The sequence below is a fragment of the Saccoglossus kowalevskii genome, chromosome 15 (genome assembly GCF_978046115.1).
Source record: "Saccoglossus kowalevskii chromosome 15, keSacKowa6.1, whole genome shotgun sequence".
NCBI lineage: Eukaryota > Metazoa > Hemichordata > Enteropneusta > Harrimaniidae > Saccoglossus > Saccoglossus kowalevskii.
Window position 1 is genome coordinate 29,768,812 of NC_140655.1, and position 16,604 is coordinate 29,785,415.

Consider the following 16,604-nt stretch of genomic DNA (forward strand, 5'->3'; position numbering starts at 1 on the left):
ATACTAGTTCATGAAAACTACAGTCATGAATGTGGGCTAGATTCACTTTTCCTTTAAGGGCTCAGAGTTTTAAAACTTAATTAAAAGCAGTCTACACACAATTTTACAATCTTGATTGATATTTCTCACTGCGTCTCAGGGGGATGGTGAACAGAATGTGATTGAATGGTAGCGTGACTATCCAGCAGGTGGCAAAGGATGACATCATTGTTGCGTGAGGCAGCAAAGCATGTAATCAATATAAAATGCCACTATCATTGCGTAATACAAACTAAAAGGAGGTACATCTTGAATAGCATGGTGGAGAAGGGCACTGATTACTATTAGTTTTAATGGACATTAAATTTTGATACATTGCATGCCATAGACCCCAAAGCTGCCCTTAACAAGTGGAGTATAAGCTGCGTGGATGGTAATCCATGAAGGAATTCACATTTGCCTTTGAAGGCATCCGGTGGAGGAGTTAGACGAGACCTTCTAAATCTGTCAGTACTCGTATGCATATATGTATATCCTACAATGATGTCATTGTAAAAGTGCACCCCTCCCCCTCCCTGACTGAACATCCTGCATTTTCCCTGGGGAGGATACAACATAGAAAACAAAATCCATAACTTTGGGAAAAAATAAACTTGTCATTTCACGTCTATTTTCTTCAAAATAAGAGAACAGCTATAGAAAATGACATGAAAACAAATTTTGAAGCAAATGAGTCGTATCTAATCTGCAATGGCACAAGGCATGCCAAATCTGTTCTGATCAACAGTTTTTTTATTTTGTTACTAGCAGGGGGTAATGTTTTAAAGTCATCTCATGTAGTGTTTTTATATTACCTCTGTTATTACACTTCTTATATACAACAATACTATAATTATAAATTGAATTCTTCACAGTGATACATTATATATGACTTGTTATACTCAACTGTCATGTCAGTGCACCACATGGAGGATAGACCATCTGGGCAGGACTAAACTAGTCATGGCATTTCATAGTTTGTCACTGTTATGAATGATTTTTCCAAATTTCTTTTTCAAAAAAAAAAACACCTTTTCGTTATTCCCTCATCATTCACAATTTGTAAAACAATATTTCAGATGACAAAGTTGTGTTTTCAAAATTTAATATGGGACGAATCAACATAAAAAACTTCTGAGTATATTTATAATTGATATATTATACCTACATTTAATAATTCTATTCTATTACTTTTTTTTGTATTCTTTGCATAGACAACATCACTGACAAGCCATAGCCAATATAAATGATAGGACACTACACTTTTATTTCATTTGGTTGATATCCATGAAGTCGTGTCGTGTAAATCACAATTGATAACCGCAATGTCAATATACAGGGTTTAACTAAGATTGGTTTTAATTATTGACGTACATTGGAATGAAAGCCACAATTAATCAGCCATGTGCAGACAGCCTGATCAGCAGATTATTATGCAACCATCAATATAGATAGACGACAACGTTCAGATAATGAATGTGCGATGACCCAAATAAAACATAGCACATTCTAAAGACAATCACACAAAAGCTATGATATGTTATTTTTTGTATTAGTAGCAAATGTGTTTACATAATTGTCCATGGTGTATTTTAATGAGGCAGCATACACTAAATACAATATTATTTTTATTTGGAGATGAACTTCTATTAAAGCAAAGTTTGATTAGATGACACTCTTGAATCATACTTTTTTTAATTTTGTAAAAAAAACACTAGAGATAACATTTTTTCTGATCCCATCAAGCCTCAGCCACAGTCAATTGTCATTTAATCATTGAATGCACAACAGAGAAATGTAATGTAAGTGTTCATTTGAAACAAATACTGTAGAATACTTTATTTTCGCTTAGAATTAATTTTTGCAATTCTCAATGAAAGATCCAATCCAGCGAATATACCGTATTTTACATTTAACTCAACAAATATCAGTGAAATACAAAACAACCAAAATTATTTCCAGCTAAAATAAAGTATTTTACAGTAACACAGATTCTTTACGCTGCAATTATTTCAGGGCATTTAGTAGTTTCTTTTTCAAAACCTTTTCATGAAATGTTTACCAAATTTTTCTAACTTGTCTTGTCATAAGATTCCAACCCATTATCGATACACGTTACTCTCAGGTTTTACCTTAAAAGCAAGAAAACAGAAAAAAGAGACACTTTTTAAGAGAAAAACAAACCGTTAATTCACAACTTCAATTTGAAGGGACTTTCAGAACAACAAACATACAATATTGATGTTCATGTTATAGATCTCAGCACGTGCATAGAGTCAGCACCAAGCCAACACATACCAAAATGAGTATAGAAATCCAGGTTCTAATAAAGAGTCAGAATCAAAACTTAGCATAGACCAAGATTGGTTGCCTGGACAAAACTGCTGCAATCCCACTGCAAATGAAGGATTAAAAAGTATTTGGCGCTTGCCTAGATTGGGTAATGAGAATGTGGTGATAATAAGGTCAGAGAGAGAGAGAGAGAGAGAGAGAAGTTTACATATACATGTACTAGATATAAAAACCTTAAGGGATACAGTAATTAATTGCTTTGTCTGGAATTTCAAAAAGAGCAAGCACACAATGCTGCTGAAATGCTAATCTTTTAATGAGAAATCTATTCTCAGGACAATCACATTTTCACTTAAATGCAGAGTAACAACATTAGCTATTATAATAATAATTGACCATGCATGCTGTAAAACTAATTATAATACATCTAGCATCAAAAACCATTATTGCGTAAAAATTCAAAACATAAACTGTGCCATCAGGATTGAACATGCTCCAGGTTATTGACTTCACAATTTAACTATTGCCTTTGTTTACATTGGACATGAAAGCATTGTAGACAAGTTTGAACAAAATCCATCTGTAAACAGCCAAGAAATGCTTGATTTTGATGATTTTGTAGCACAAAAATGGCCACCATTCGGCCATTTTTAATAGGATCTTCAAACCAATATATCTGTATATTTATGACATGATGTATAATGAATATTTAAAATTTGACGCACGCACACACGCACGCACGGAAGCACGGAGGTCAAAACATAAGTCCCCTTTTTCGGACTGTGTTCAAACGGGGAGTAAAAATGATGAAAAAAGAATGCAAACTTTCAAACAGTTTAACAGTTTTTTACTGTTACCCATTAAATTATTACTACAAGCAAAGAAAAGATGATAGGGTTATCACAAGAATTCCAGAAAGTATGCATTCAGGCAGTACAGGACTGCATCAACATTTGTTATGAGTTGCTTAATGTGATCGCTGTACTGCCTCCATACATACTTTACCGTATCCTCATAATAACCTCAATACATTATCACACAGTTCATGACTTCATGCTTATCAAGATTAAAAAGGATTACGGCAAATAATTAACATTATTGGGGGAAACTGCTGGTGATTACATCTTCAACCTGATAAATATAGACTGCATGCTTTAATTAAATTTGAGACTATCAAGTTCATTCTATTAACTTGATTTTTTAAGTGCAATTGCTTATTTTACATAATAATAAATTCAGGGCATAATACTGATGTAGTTATTGTCAGAACATTTGTTCCGTGTTATTGTGATCATACTCTCTCTCAAAAAAGTCAAAATATGCTCTTGCAATGAGTAATGTATTGTCATACCGATTTTGATTGAAATTGATCATCTCTGAGAACCGACTGTAAACGTAAAGTATTACTAGAATTTAAAAAGATGTTATTACAAATGATTCTGACAGAAAATACCATTGTGTTGTATCCCAGGGAAACAGACTCATTAACCGATTGACTTTTGCCCTTATGAAGATCAAATTTACAAAATAAATCTGCATAATAATTTTGTGATTATCCTCGAGCGGAGCTATGTCACAGAACGTCACACCATGTACTATGTATTTCTATGCGCTCTGCGTGAGCTGCTGTGAAACGCCGGCCGTAGAGCCAGTGAAAACGTCCAAAGTCAAGGAAACAGCACGTACTCAACTCCTGAGCAACCAAATTTATACATGTGACACTGTTCAGGGGAGTCCCAACAACTAGCCCAAAGTACAGTTTTTTGAGAGTTTTTGACCAATGTTTTCACCGGTTGTGGTTACCAGGCAGTGAAAATGTTCACTGCCGAGAATTTGTAATAAAGAAATGTACCCAAGTAGAAATTATATTAATTTAATCCAACATGATTATAAAACTACTGAAAAAAATGCACAAAATGTTGTACCAAAGTTTTAGTGGAAAAAATTATGCATTAAAGTATAACTACTACAAACTAAGATCATCTTTCGAACATACAATATTTAAAATTGAAAAATACCTAGAGGAAATAAAGGACTTTAGCATAAGAAGAATATTAACAAAATTCAGAATCAGTGACCATAATCTAGAAATTGAATTAGGACGAAGAAGGAAGCCAAAAGTGGAAGAAAAAGATAGAATATGTACAAAATGTAATGATAAAAAAGTGGAAAATGAAATCCATGTTATTTTAGACTGTGAGCGCTATAAGAAAGAACGAAAATTGCTGTTCATAGAATGTAACATAATAAATAAACAGAATAGAATAAACAATTTTATAAACATGTGCAACAACAGTTTTCCACTAATTAAATACCTAATACAAACAATATTCAAAAAATAACGTTTTCTTTTTTTTTAATTTTTTCTTTATAGTATTGTTATTGAAATTTTCTCTTTATTGTTGTATTTTTCTTACCATACATTACCCACAGATGATAATTGTTGAGTAATAAAGTTATTATTATATTTTCACTTAGTGTAACTTGCTTTAAGCAAACGGATGTTATATTCATACTTCTGCAAGTGATTATAGCAATATTAGAAAGAGTGTTTAAAACAATCAATATATATGACGTTCGTCTAACCCACATGTCAATATCACCTGTCTTGTATCTCTAATTATGTCAAACCTTCTCAATAAAAGTAAAAAACAAATTGATTACATCATAAAGTTTAGGATCAATTTTAAAATCAATTTTTGAGTTACAATCAAAGTACTACATATACAGTATTAGACTATTTTAAATGTATTGAATAGAATAAAAATTTTATATGGAATATAAAAATAATACATTTTGATTTTAATGTTGAAGATATCCAACCAAGTAACAAAATAAATGAGCTGATAGTTTTAAAGAAGATATCAAAAATAGCATTTTTTACTAAAATAGAGAATTGAAGATAAATAAATTAATAAATCAGACAGAGGTCTACCAAAGGCACCTATTGTAAAATCTGTATGAGAAGCCGCATCACACACCCATTTTTTTTGAACAATTGAGACCCAAAAATGGAAGCCGCATCCCCTCTGTTGCATTGTATGATTTTAATAGAAGCCGCCACTTTTAATACAGATTTTACAGTACATACTAAGTACCAAATTGAAAGCAATTGAGCTAGTAGTTTGTAAGAAGGTTGAAAATAATATTTTTTACCAAAAATAAATATCTGCCAAAATAGAGATTGAAGTTATCATCATGAAATGAACAAATCTCACAGAGATGCAGTTAAGATGGTAAATTTCAAGGAGAAAATGAAAAATAACATTGAATATATCATCATGAAATGAATAAAACTGATAGAGATCAACCCAATACATGTACACTATCAATATCACATAGAAATTATTTTAAGCATTTTAATAGTTTTTAATAGCTAATTTGCATAATTTTTGGCAGATTGACTTTTCATGAATCAATTCCCATCTACACTTATCAAGGCCAGTACACAACAATAATCGAGTAAAACATTTTATCTGTTATTGAGAAGAAGTTGCCCACATCCATCCAGATATCCAGACAGACTTCAGACTCAATACCATTCCTATAGCCAAGCAGACCTACATTGCATTGAACTAAAAATTACAAGAAGTCAAAACTACCAGTTTGCATTCAGACCTTCTCCATGTGAATGTAATTTCACTGTATACACTGATGTTCACATCAATTCAAAGTATGTAATCAACATCAACCAATTAAATCTCTTGCTTCATCCCGCAAGGATTTCTGGGTAATGATACTGATAAAATCACTGCGACTGTCATGGTAATACAGATAGTAATTAGAATTCTAAGTAAAACAGGAAATTAAGTAACTAATGATAGAATAGTAAACTCAAGAGGATTTCAGCTACTAGACAATTTATTATGTGTTATTAATATTAATATTTGATGATCCATTTTGATATGCAGTAACTAGAAAAGACTCTAGGCAGCTTAGAAAGAACTCCTGTGTATTAATGTTGACACATTTATGGTATAGATGTAGGTTGGATTTTTTCAAATGTAAAAGGTTTGAGAAATCTCTAATTATTTTGGGAAAAACACCTGAAAACTGTTACTGTAGTATACTTTATTTTCTTTGGAATTAATTTTCACTATTTTCTCTGGTTCAGTGAAAATAGAATCCAGCGAATATACATTTTTTCCTATGTTTTACATTCAACTTGTCAAAAATCACTTAAAAAATGTTTTCAGCGAAAATTAATTCCAGCTAAAATAAAGTATTTTACAGTATTTGAAAGCCAATAGTGATATTTCAGATATTTCAGTGCTGTACGTATTTTTTACTCTGACCTGTTCTATATACAAGACATCTTGGCAATGCACACAAGTTTTGCAGTAGTGAAATCAGACAAACATGTTGGTCTACAAGTGGGTATATTAATAAAAACAGGGTCTGGAAGTGGGTGGGGTGAGAAATAATTGGGCCTGATATTGTCTGATTTATGCAAATTAGGTAATCAATATGTATTTTATTTAATCCTAAACTAATCAATTCTATTGATTACCCCAGAGCATACATGTACCAAGTTTCATTGAAAACAGGACAGTGGTACTTGAGATCTGTGGAACAACTAAAAATTGGCTCATTTATTACTTAATTAGGTAATTAATATGTATGTTTTCAACCCTAAACTACATACTTCTATGGAATAACCAGAGTGCCTATGAATTAAATTTTCATAAGATCTGTATTGAGATACCTGTGCGCTAATTTATTCAAATTAGGTAAGTAATATGCACAGATTTCAACAAAGAAACTAAACAGGCCTGTGGAGCATCCAAGAGCACTTATGTTACAATGTTTTTCATGATTGGCGCTTTAGATATCAGCAGAAAAGTCAAAATTTATTATTTTCATGCAAATTAGAAAATTAATATTCACAGATTTCAACAAAGAAACTAAACAGGCCTATGGAGCACCCAAGAGCACTTATGTTACAATTCTTGATGACTGGTGCTTTAGATATCAGCAGAAAAGTCAAAATTTATTAATCATTATGCAAATTAGGTAATTAATATGTACAAATTTTAACGCACAACTAATCAGGTCTTCACAGTGTCCCAGAGCATCTACAGGTTCATTCAACATTTCATTAAAATTGTTGCAACATCTTATATATATTTATATAATTAAAAAAAAGTTAAATGAACTGTCAAAACTAGGCTAAGTCAAAGAAGCGATAGACAGAGAATAAGGTTGAGCAGTCAAGGACTGCTGACGATAATTTATTTCATAAACCGGCGCTTGGTTGGCGCATGCGCAGAAGCCACCATATGAAAAACCCCAAAGACCCCATAAGGGGACAGTAGTTAGAGGTTGGAAGGTTAAAACTGTATTAAACATAAATACACAACTTAAATGGTATCTGTAATAGATTCATAGAAATAAAACATGCACATTTGGCAACATGAGCATTCCAACTTGGTAAACCAAGTGAGCTCAATCTTGTGTTCAAAATATCAGGCTTGAGCAATGTATGTCAGCTATGTCTACTACATTGAGCTTTAGAAGAGACTTTGGAAGAGAGCTCTGTTCTAATTCAGTTTGGTTTATTGGTGAAACCATTTTTATAATAATTGAAGGACTTATCCTACATGTACATGAGAGTTTCAATTACCAACTCTTATGTAAAGATATCAGAGTATGACCACACTGTGAACAGAAATCTACTGTACGAGTATGCATCACCAAAAAACTGCATATATTGCATAGTGGATCATTAATCTGGTGATGACCAGATATTATGAGTTCAAGAGAAGATGTATTAATAAGACAAGTTGGTGAATACTTATACAAAATATTTGAAATCAGAAATAACAATAACTGATATTGTACTTTATTACTAACATTTTAATGCTGTCAACCATTGGAAATTATTTCTAAGGATGCAATAAATTCATTATTATTATCATTATTATTAAAATATCTTATCTTATATACACCTGCCATTTGAGTCTTATATAAAGCACATGCACTTTTAATGGACAAAATATGGTAGCCTGGCAAAGGCCCCTCTCTATATTTGCCCTAGAATTAAAAGATATCACTCCCCATCCCCTGTACACAACCTTTATGACACGACCATGTCTGTAAGCGGTGTGTACAAAAGAGCACAATATGACATCATCATCATCCATTAGAATCTATGTAACTAGGCAACAAAGAGACTTGAATGTACATGACTATAAAAAAAAAGAGAATTAAGTACACTGCTCAGGTCGGCAAAAAATCCATACTTTACATCATACTCATTTCCTGTGTCATTTAATCAATATTTCAATCTATATATTCGCATTACCTATAGGTTTTAGAGCGTTAAATAGAAATAAATAATACCTGGTTTATTTTACAATATTTTTATCATATGTATCATGTAATATCAGTTATATAAAGCCATGTAATATTTGTCCATATTACCCCTCCTGACCAGCTATACTGGTATCAATCATGCTATCTTGTGTCAACCAGTCTATACCGGTGTTAACCAATTCTATCCCAGTGTCAAACAATCTATACAGGTCTCAACCAATTCTATCCCAGTGTCAAACAGTCTATACCGGTCTCAACCAATTCTATCCCAGTGTCAAACAGTCTATACCGGTGTAATCGAATTCTATTCCAGTGTCAACCAGTCTATACAGGTCTCAACCAATTCTATCCCAGTGTCAAACAGTCTATACCGGCGTTAACCAATTCTATCCCAGTGTCAAACAGTCTATACCGGCGTTAACCAATTCTATCCCAGTGTCAAACAGTCTATACAGGTCTCAACCAATACTATCCCAGTGTCAACCAGTCTAGACAGGTCTCAACCAATTTTATCCCAGTGTCAACCAGTCTATACAGGTGTCAACCAATTCTATCCCAGTGTCAACCAGTCTAGACAGGTGTTAACCAATTCTATCCCAGTGTCATCAACTCTATCCCAATTCTATTCCAGTGTAATCGAATTCTATTCCAGTGTCAACCAGTCTATACAGGTGTCAACCAATTCTATCCCAGTGTCAACCAGTCTAGACAGGTGTCAACCAATTCTATCCCAGTGTCATCAATTCTATCCCAATTCTATTCCAGTGTAATCGAATTCTATTCCAGTGTCAACCAGTCTATACAGGTCTCAACCAATTCTATCCCAGTGTCAAACAGTCTAGACAGGTCTCAACCAATTCTATCCCAGTGTCAACCAGTCTATACAGGTGTCAACCAATTCTATCCCAGTGTCAAACAGTCTATACAGGTCTCAACCAATTCTATCCCAGTGTCAAACAGTCTATACCGGCGTTAACCAATTCTATCCCAGTGTCAAACAGTCTATACAGGTCTCGACCAATACTATCCCAGTGTCAACCAGTCTAGACAGGTCTCAACCAATTTTATCCCAGTGTCAACCAGTCTATACAGGTGTCAACCAATTCTATCCCAGTGTCAACCAGTCTAGACAGGTGTCAACCAATTCTATCCCAGTGTCATCAATTCTATCCCAATTCTATTCCAGTGTAATCGAATTCTATTCCAGTGTCAACCAGTCTAGACAGGTCTCAACCAATTCTATCCCAGTGTCAACCAGTCTAGACAGGTGTCAACCAATTCTATCCCAGTGTCATCAATTCTATCCCAATTCTATTCCAGTGTAATCGAATTCTATTCCAGTGTCAACCAGTCTATACAGGTGTCAACCAATTCTATCCCAGTGTCAACCAGTCTAGACAGGTCTCAACCAATTCTATCCCAGTGTCAACCAGTCTATACAGGTCTCAACCAATTCTATCCCAGTGTCATCAATTCTATCCCAATTCTATTCCAGTGTAATCGAATTCTATTCCAGTGTCAACCAGTCTATACAGGTGTCAACCAATTCTATCCCAGTGTCAACCAGTCTAGACAGGTCTCAACCAATTCTATCCCAGTGTCAACCAGTCTATACAGGTGTCAACCAATTCTATCCCAGTGTCAACCAGTCTAGACAGGTCTCAACCAATTTTATCCCAGTGTCAACCAGTCTATACAGGTGTCAACCAATTCTATCCCAGTGTCAACCAGTCTAGACAGGTGTCAACCAATTCTATCCCAGTGTCATCAATTCTATCCCAATTCTATTCCAGTGTAATCGAATTCTATTCCAGTGTCAACCAGTCTAGACAGGTCTCAACCAATTCTATCCCAGTGTCAACCAGTCTAGACAGGTGTCAACCAATTCTATCCCAGTGTCATCAATTCTATCCCAATTCTATTCCAGTGTAATCGAATTCTATTCCAGTGTCAAACAGTCTATACAGGTCTCAACCAATTCTATCCCAGTGTCAAACAGTCTATACCGGCGTTAACCAATTCTATCCCAGTGTCAAACAGTCTATACAGGTCTCAACCAATACTATCCCAGTGTCAACCAGTCTAGACAGGTCTCAACCAATTTTATCCCAGTGTCAACCAGTCTATACAGGTGTCAACCAATTCTATCCCAGTGTCAACCAGTCTAGACAGGTCTCAACCAATTCTATCCCAGTGTCAACCAGTCTATACAGGTGTCAACCAATTCTATCCCAGTGTCAACCAGTCTATACAGGTGTCAACCAATTCTATCCCAGTGTCAACCAGTCTATACAGGTGTCAACCAATTCTATCCCAGTGTCAACCAGTCTAGACAGGTCTCAACCAATTCTATTCCAGTGTCAACCAGTCTATACAGGTGTCAACCAATTCTATCCCAGTGTCAACCAGGCCATCCTGGTATCAACCACACTGTCTCAGTATCAACCAGGCCATCCTGGTATCAACCACACTGTCTCAGTATCAACCAGGCTATCTCGATGTCAACTAGGCCATCTCAATATCAACCAGACTATGCCAGTGTCAACCATGATACCCACTGTCCTTTTACCAAGGTATCTCCTAAAGTTGTGTTCAATAGTGAATGAAAATAGGATCATAGTAATATTGACTTCACCATTGAGTCTGTAGCACCCTCGCCCAGGGTAGGCCTCATCCTTTTTTTTTTGGTAGGATTTGATTATGTCTGACGGTGAACTATGAATTCACTGTACTACCAGTTGATGACTATGTGTAATACTTAATATTTTATAATATTTGCTCTAAAATACTAGAACAGAAAGCAGATGTTACTAGTTCAGTTGTTTTTAGCTTATATATCATTTTTAGTGTCCATACTACAAATAGGAGAATACTGGTAAATGAGATAACATTTGAGTGATTGTAATGAATAGGTTAAATTACTGAATTATTTTGAGCTTGTTTTGAGAGGACAAACACTACATTTTTCTATGATCATCGAATAAAGATGATAAATTCATCAGAGAAGTAAAAATTATAAAGGACACTTGTATTGCATCCTGAGTATTATGATCTTATCATTATGTAATCAAAGCAACTTATGATGGCTATTTAATTTTCATTGTGATGTGGAACATGTTGAGACAAGAAGCTTGATTTTCTAAGAGACTTTTATGTCTGGGTTACAACAGTCATTGATATAATGTACAGTGAACAGATTACATTACGCAAGACAAATTGCTTCAGTTCTTTAATTTGCTGGGATGCGACAAATTTTGCAGTGGTGAAAATTTTACTTGGTGTTTTTTTGAGTTGAATACCAGTTAAAATAAAGCCAACAAGGGTGTTTGTTTTGGTTGTATTGTATCGGTATAAGCACACCACTACAATAATACCTCTCTCGTAAATCAATCTCACTAAATTTGACACTTTCGCTATTGTTGAGACATCCATGGTAAACATGCTGTAAATGCTAAACTTTTTCCGCCAGACATTTAATCAGTTCAAGAATTGAAGATACTTAAAATTTCATGAAACTCACAGTGTCTAAAGATCTTTGGGGCAATTTTCACTACAAAATGTTATATCAATTTCACAGAAATGCGTGTTTTGGGAAATTTCTTTTGTGTCAATTTTGGTGGATATGTCAATATAATACAGGTGGCTTTCAGTATCTCATACCAAGCAGCACTCAGAAGCCATGGAAACAGAAAATAAAGCCATGTATCAGAGAATGAACTAGGAGTAATCTATCTTGTTTTGTGATTGTAATGTCTCGTTACTTTAACAACAACATTTTTGTATCTAAAAGGCTCCAAAATTTCACCCATAATTTATAGCCCTGTATATTCATGAACAAGTTTCATCGATCGCGAACTCAAACATTTTACTATTTACTGCATACACCCCACTAGACTAAATAGTCAGTGACACTAAGATACATCATAGTAAAAAGTGTTCTCACAGCTAATCCAGATAAGGCTTAATTAAAAATTGAATTAAAAACACCACTTAACGAAAAAATTCAGACTATTTCATGACTTCTCTATTCCTACTTTGAAGTGCACAGTATTAATGATACAGTTACGTTGAAAGGAGCAAAGCAGATTATAACACGAGTCGAAAGTACTGTATCTTATCACCACAAAGACGAGCTATTACCGATCTAAAAATGAATCCAGCAAAGGCATTAGATCATAGGCTGCAAAGATAAATCACCGAGATTAACAGGTAAATATCACGGCTTGATTGTACATATTACTTTCTCAGTGGCAGATGACAGAAAGTGAAGATATTAGTGAGACGCATACTGGATATCGCTTTAGGCTTGATCAGTGATTACTGCGATTACTTGGGGTTAGTTAAGGAAGGTGGGTTCATTTTAAAAGTAATAAGTTGAAGTATTAAAAGTTTGATCGCCAGGTAGATGAGTCAATAAAGTTGTTTTACGGCTTTAGGACAGCCGACTCTTAATGCTGTAATGTGCAGCAACAGATTTTAACAATTGATCCGATGTGACAAAGGCAGTACTGCTGGGTACACTGTCGTACACGTTTCATTCTTCTAAGAATCTCATTGTGATACTTATCGAGGTTGCTTCACCCTTCAAGAAATGGAGGTGAAAAGGTTAAGCCAGCCATAATGGCCAGCTTTTGTACATTTTGCATACTTTCTCATCAAAGAAAATACTATTAAGGTGTGTTGTGAATTTCTTTTCTTAGGACGGCATTAAAGCTGAGTGCAAGCAATGCTAGGTCACCATGTTGGTATCAGTTTAACCGCAGGTCATGCAAAGAAAGAGACTGAACACATAGGGAGGGTATAACTGCATGGATCGTCACTTCAATTGTACAGTAACAATGCATTGGTTATCCATTCACATTGAGGATCCACTAGACTGTTTACAGAAAACAATCCAGAGCGGATATTCACAAGGACATACATGTACATGTATCTAGAAAACTTTTTAGTTAAATATAGTCAGATGAAAACATTACATAGCATACAAGCTCAGCATTAAACCAGAACATTCAGATTAGTGTCGCAAATAATCATACAATCAGATTCTGAAAACGTGCATAATTTGAGATGCTGAGTTACGAACCTCAAGTTACGAAAACATTTAGTTACAAAAATTACCACGTCCATATTTCAGAAACAATTCAGTTAATTGTTAATTAAAGTTCAAGTTACTAAATGTGGACGTTTAGCAAAAAATAAAATATATGTTGCCCATAACTCAAAATTCTGTTAATCAAATATTGAGTTACAATTTCGCAAAAGTGGGCAAGGTCATTTTTGTAACTCAATGTTTTCGTAACTCAGTGTCCGTAACTCGAACAATTCAGCATCTCGCATATTTCACAGTTTTGTTAATTTACAAGATTATGCAGCACTCTTTATATGTGAAATTTATGATTATTTATGTTTGTGTCAAGATTAACTTGAAATCTGCATCAAATTTTAAGCATAGAAAGCATCACTAGCGAATAAATTAACTCTGATCAATAAATGTTATATGAAAATGACAGCATAAATTACAACAAAAGGGACTGATGTATGCCTCCCCTACTGACATGCAAAAATAGTATAAAGACGGCAAACATTCAACACATGTTATTTTTATTTCATTTTTAATCAGATTTAACTGATAACTTTATAATTACTTAAAAAACTAAACTTATATTAAATAATAAAATTCATCATCTTGATTTTGGATGAAAATCAATTTCATTAGAAGATGATACAAAATCAAATACAAGTGCTTGCATACAACTCCCTTCACTCTGACAATTCCACTTGGGAGATGCATAGATTTAATTGGTTAAAAGTGTTTCACAATTTATAAAAAGAAAATTAAAATATTGTGTAGGGGAATCTTGACGGTTATGCATGTTAACACTCGCCTGTTCTGTCTGTAATTCTGTCCAATCAACCGCATCATACATACCGCTAATAACAACCGAACAAAAGGAAAGGGCTATTTTCGTTTCATGGTTGTAAAAACTCTCATGTGAAGCACCAGCTACTTGTTATGGACTGGTGAACTTAACGACTCCTTAGCATTTCCGCCAGAACAACATCTCGTTTGAAGTGTCATCGAAACACCCACAAATAAGTGACTTCTTTTTAATTGCATCTTAAATTATCAAAGTTCAATGCCAGAAGGTCAGGGTATCATGCATTCAAATGGAGGATCAACGAACCAAGGAGATGTTACAATGTATCTATCCTTTAATGGAGTCACAGGATGCAACGATGGACATCCAGGTTGTGGGTAATGTGATTGACGTGCAGCTTACAATCTCTACAAGCAGATGAATAACATCTTATATGTTATAATACTAATACTAACCATCATAAACTAATTAGACATGTGACATGGTATCTGAAAGTGTGTTTTGAAAAACATAAACTGCATTAATGCTAAGAAACGACGCTAGAGACCAAGTCTTTGCTGAGAGCAGAAGGGGTGTGAGCCACGGTCAAGCGTCGTCGCCGAAACCTGTTCTGTGATGTGAGTCCCAGATTTGATTCACATCACGGAGAGATTAGCATGGTACTTGATCGAGGCCAGTCAACGCAGGGGTCACCACCCGACCGTCGTTACAGAAACCATTTTCGTGCACAGAGTCGCATGTTTGACTCTATTCATGAAGAATGGCAGTGTGTTAATCGAGTGGTGCCCGCATGCACTGCAATGAAACCCCCCCCCCTTAACTTTATTGAAACAATGTAGAAATAATACAGGTTGATGCAGGAGTTGAATGCTTAAATTATGAGGTAGTGGGTGGGTGGGATAGCTTGGAGACGGGTTCAGGTCGCTTGCTGAACGTAGAATGACTATGCTAAGGCGAAGCGGGATACGGGAAAGCTCGACAATTGTATGGCAAGTAGGATTAGGCAAATGACCGTCACGAGAGTATGAGCTTACAATATGCGTGTGAATGGAAATAGCATGGAAGGTCGCGTGACTATGAATAGGGGCACACGTTGATGTCATGTGCAGGGGGATTACGACTGGCGTGTGTTGCGTAAGTCATGTGTTAGGGATTAAAACTGTGGCGTCGTTGCTGAGCATTAACGCAAACTATGCTGATGCATAATCATACTATTAATTTTTACTGCTGATTCTTATGTTATTTTAATGTTCGGTTTTTTTTTTTGGTTTTTTTTTACTTACCTTTCCTTTTATTACTTTCAGCCAAAAGATGAATTTGTAATTTCATTACGGTGTAATAAAACTGTATTATTATTATTATATCTAGTTCAGGACTCAATTTTTTTTCATATTTTCAAAAAAAATTATAATCCATAAGGGATGACATCAAAAGATCGATGTCGGATAAAAAAACTTAATTCCTTTAGTTTTTTTCCAAACCCCCCTACCCCCCACTGAAACTTAATTGATAAATATTGGTCATGGCGTCAGACTACATTCACCATTAAATACAAATTGATAATCGAACAGTAGTATTGCATAGCAGTTGGCTGTCGGGTGGGTGTAAAAAGATTTTACAAATGCACCTCATTTGACGCACAAATTTACACTCGAACCAAACCATTTTTCTGTTTTTTTCCCTTTTCGGTTATTTCTGTCCATGATTGGATAGAAGAAAAAAAAAAAAAACTACAAATACTCTAAGATTTGTTTGACTTCATTAAAAAATAAAATCGTTTTTGTCGGATGGAAACTTTTTGAGGTCAAACCCCCCCCCCCCCCAAAAAAAAAAAAACTAAAGGAAATAAGTTTTTTATCCGACATCGATCTTTTGACATCGTCCCTAAGGTATCATGCATACATAATATATACTGGATGTGAATATACATATGTACCTTGCTTAGCTTTAATTTTCTGCAATGTTAAGTCAACTTTTGTCATTTTTCACCAAATAAACCAACATTTAAATATTCAATTAAATTTGTGCAAAATGTTCCACAATGAAATGGACAGGAACCAGTCAAAAGTCAGTTTAACAAGACCTGAGTTGCATGTACCA

At 34.6% G+C, this 16,604-nt stretch overlaps 1 protein-coding gene across 2 annotated transcripts in view; it reads right to left on the reverse strand.

Annotated features, from left to right (window-relative positions):
- Nucleotides 1-16,604, reverse strand: part of LOC100374840 (nonsense-mediated mRNA decay factor SMG8-like) — a 115,335-nt gene that overhangs the window by 42,513 nt on the left and 56,218 nt on the right. The window contains exon 21 of one of the 2 annotated variants that reach the window (XM_085490701.1): nucleotides 1,262-2,150. The exons of the other annotated variant lie outside the window; for it this stretch is intronic. The gene's annotated coding sequence lies outside the window, so the exon portion shown is untranslated. Of the gene's footprint in view, nucleotides 1-1,261; nucleotides 2,151-16,604 lie in introns of those variants that run through there. 2 annotated transcript variants of the gene reach the window in all.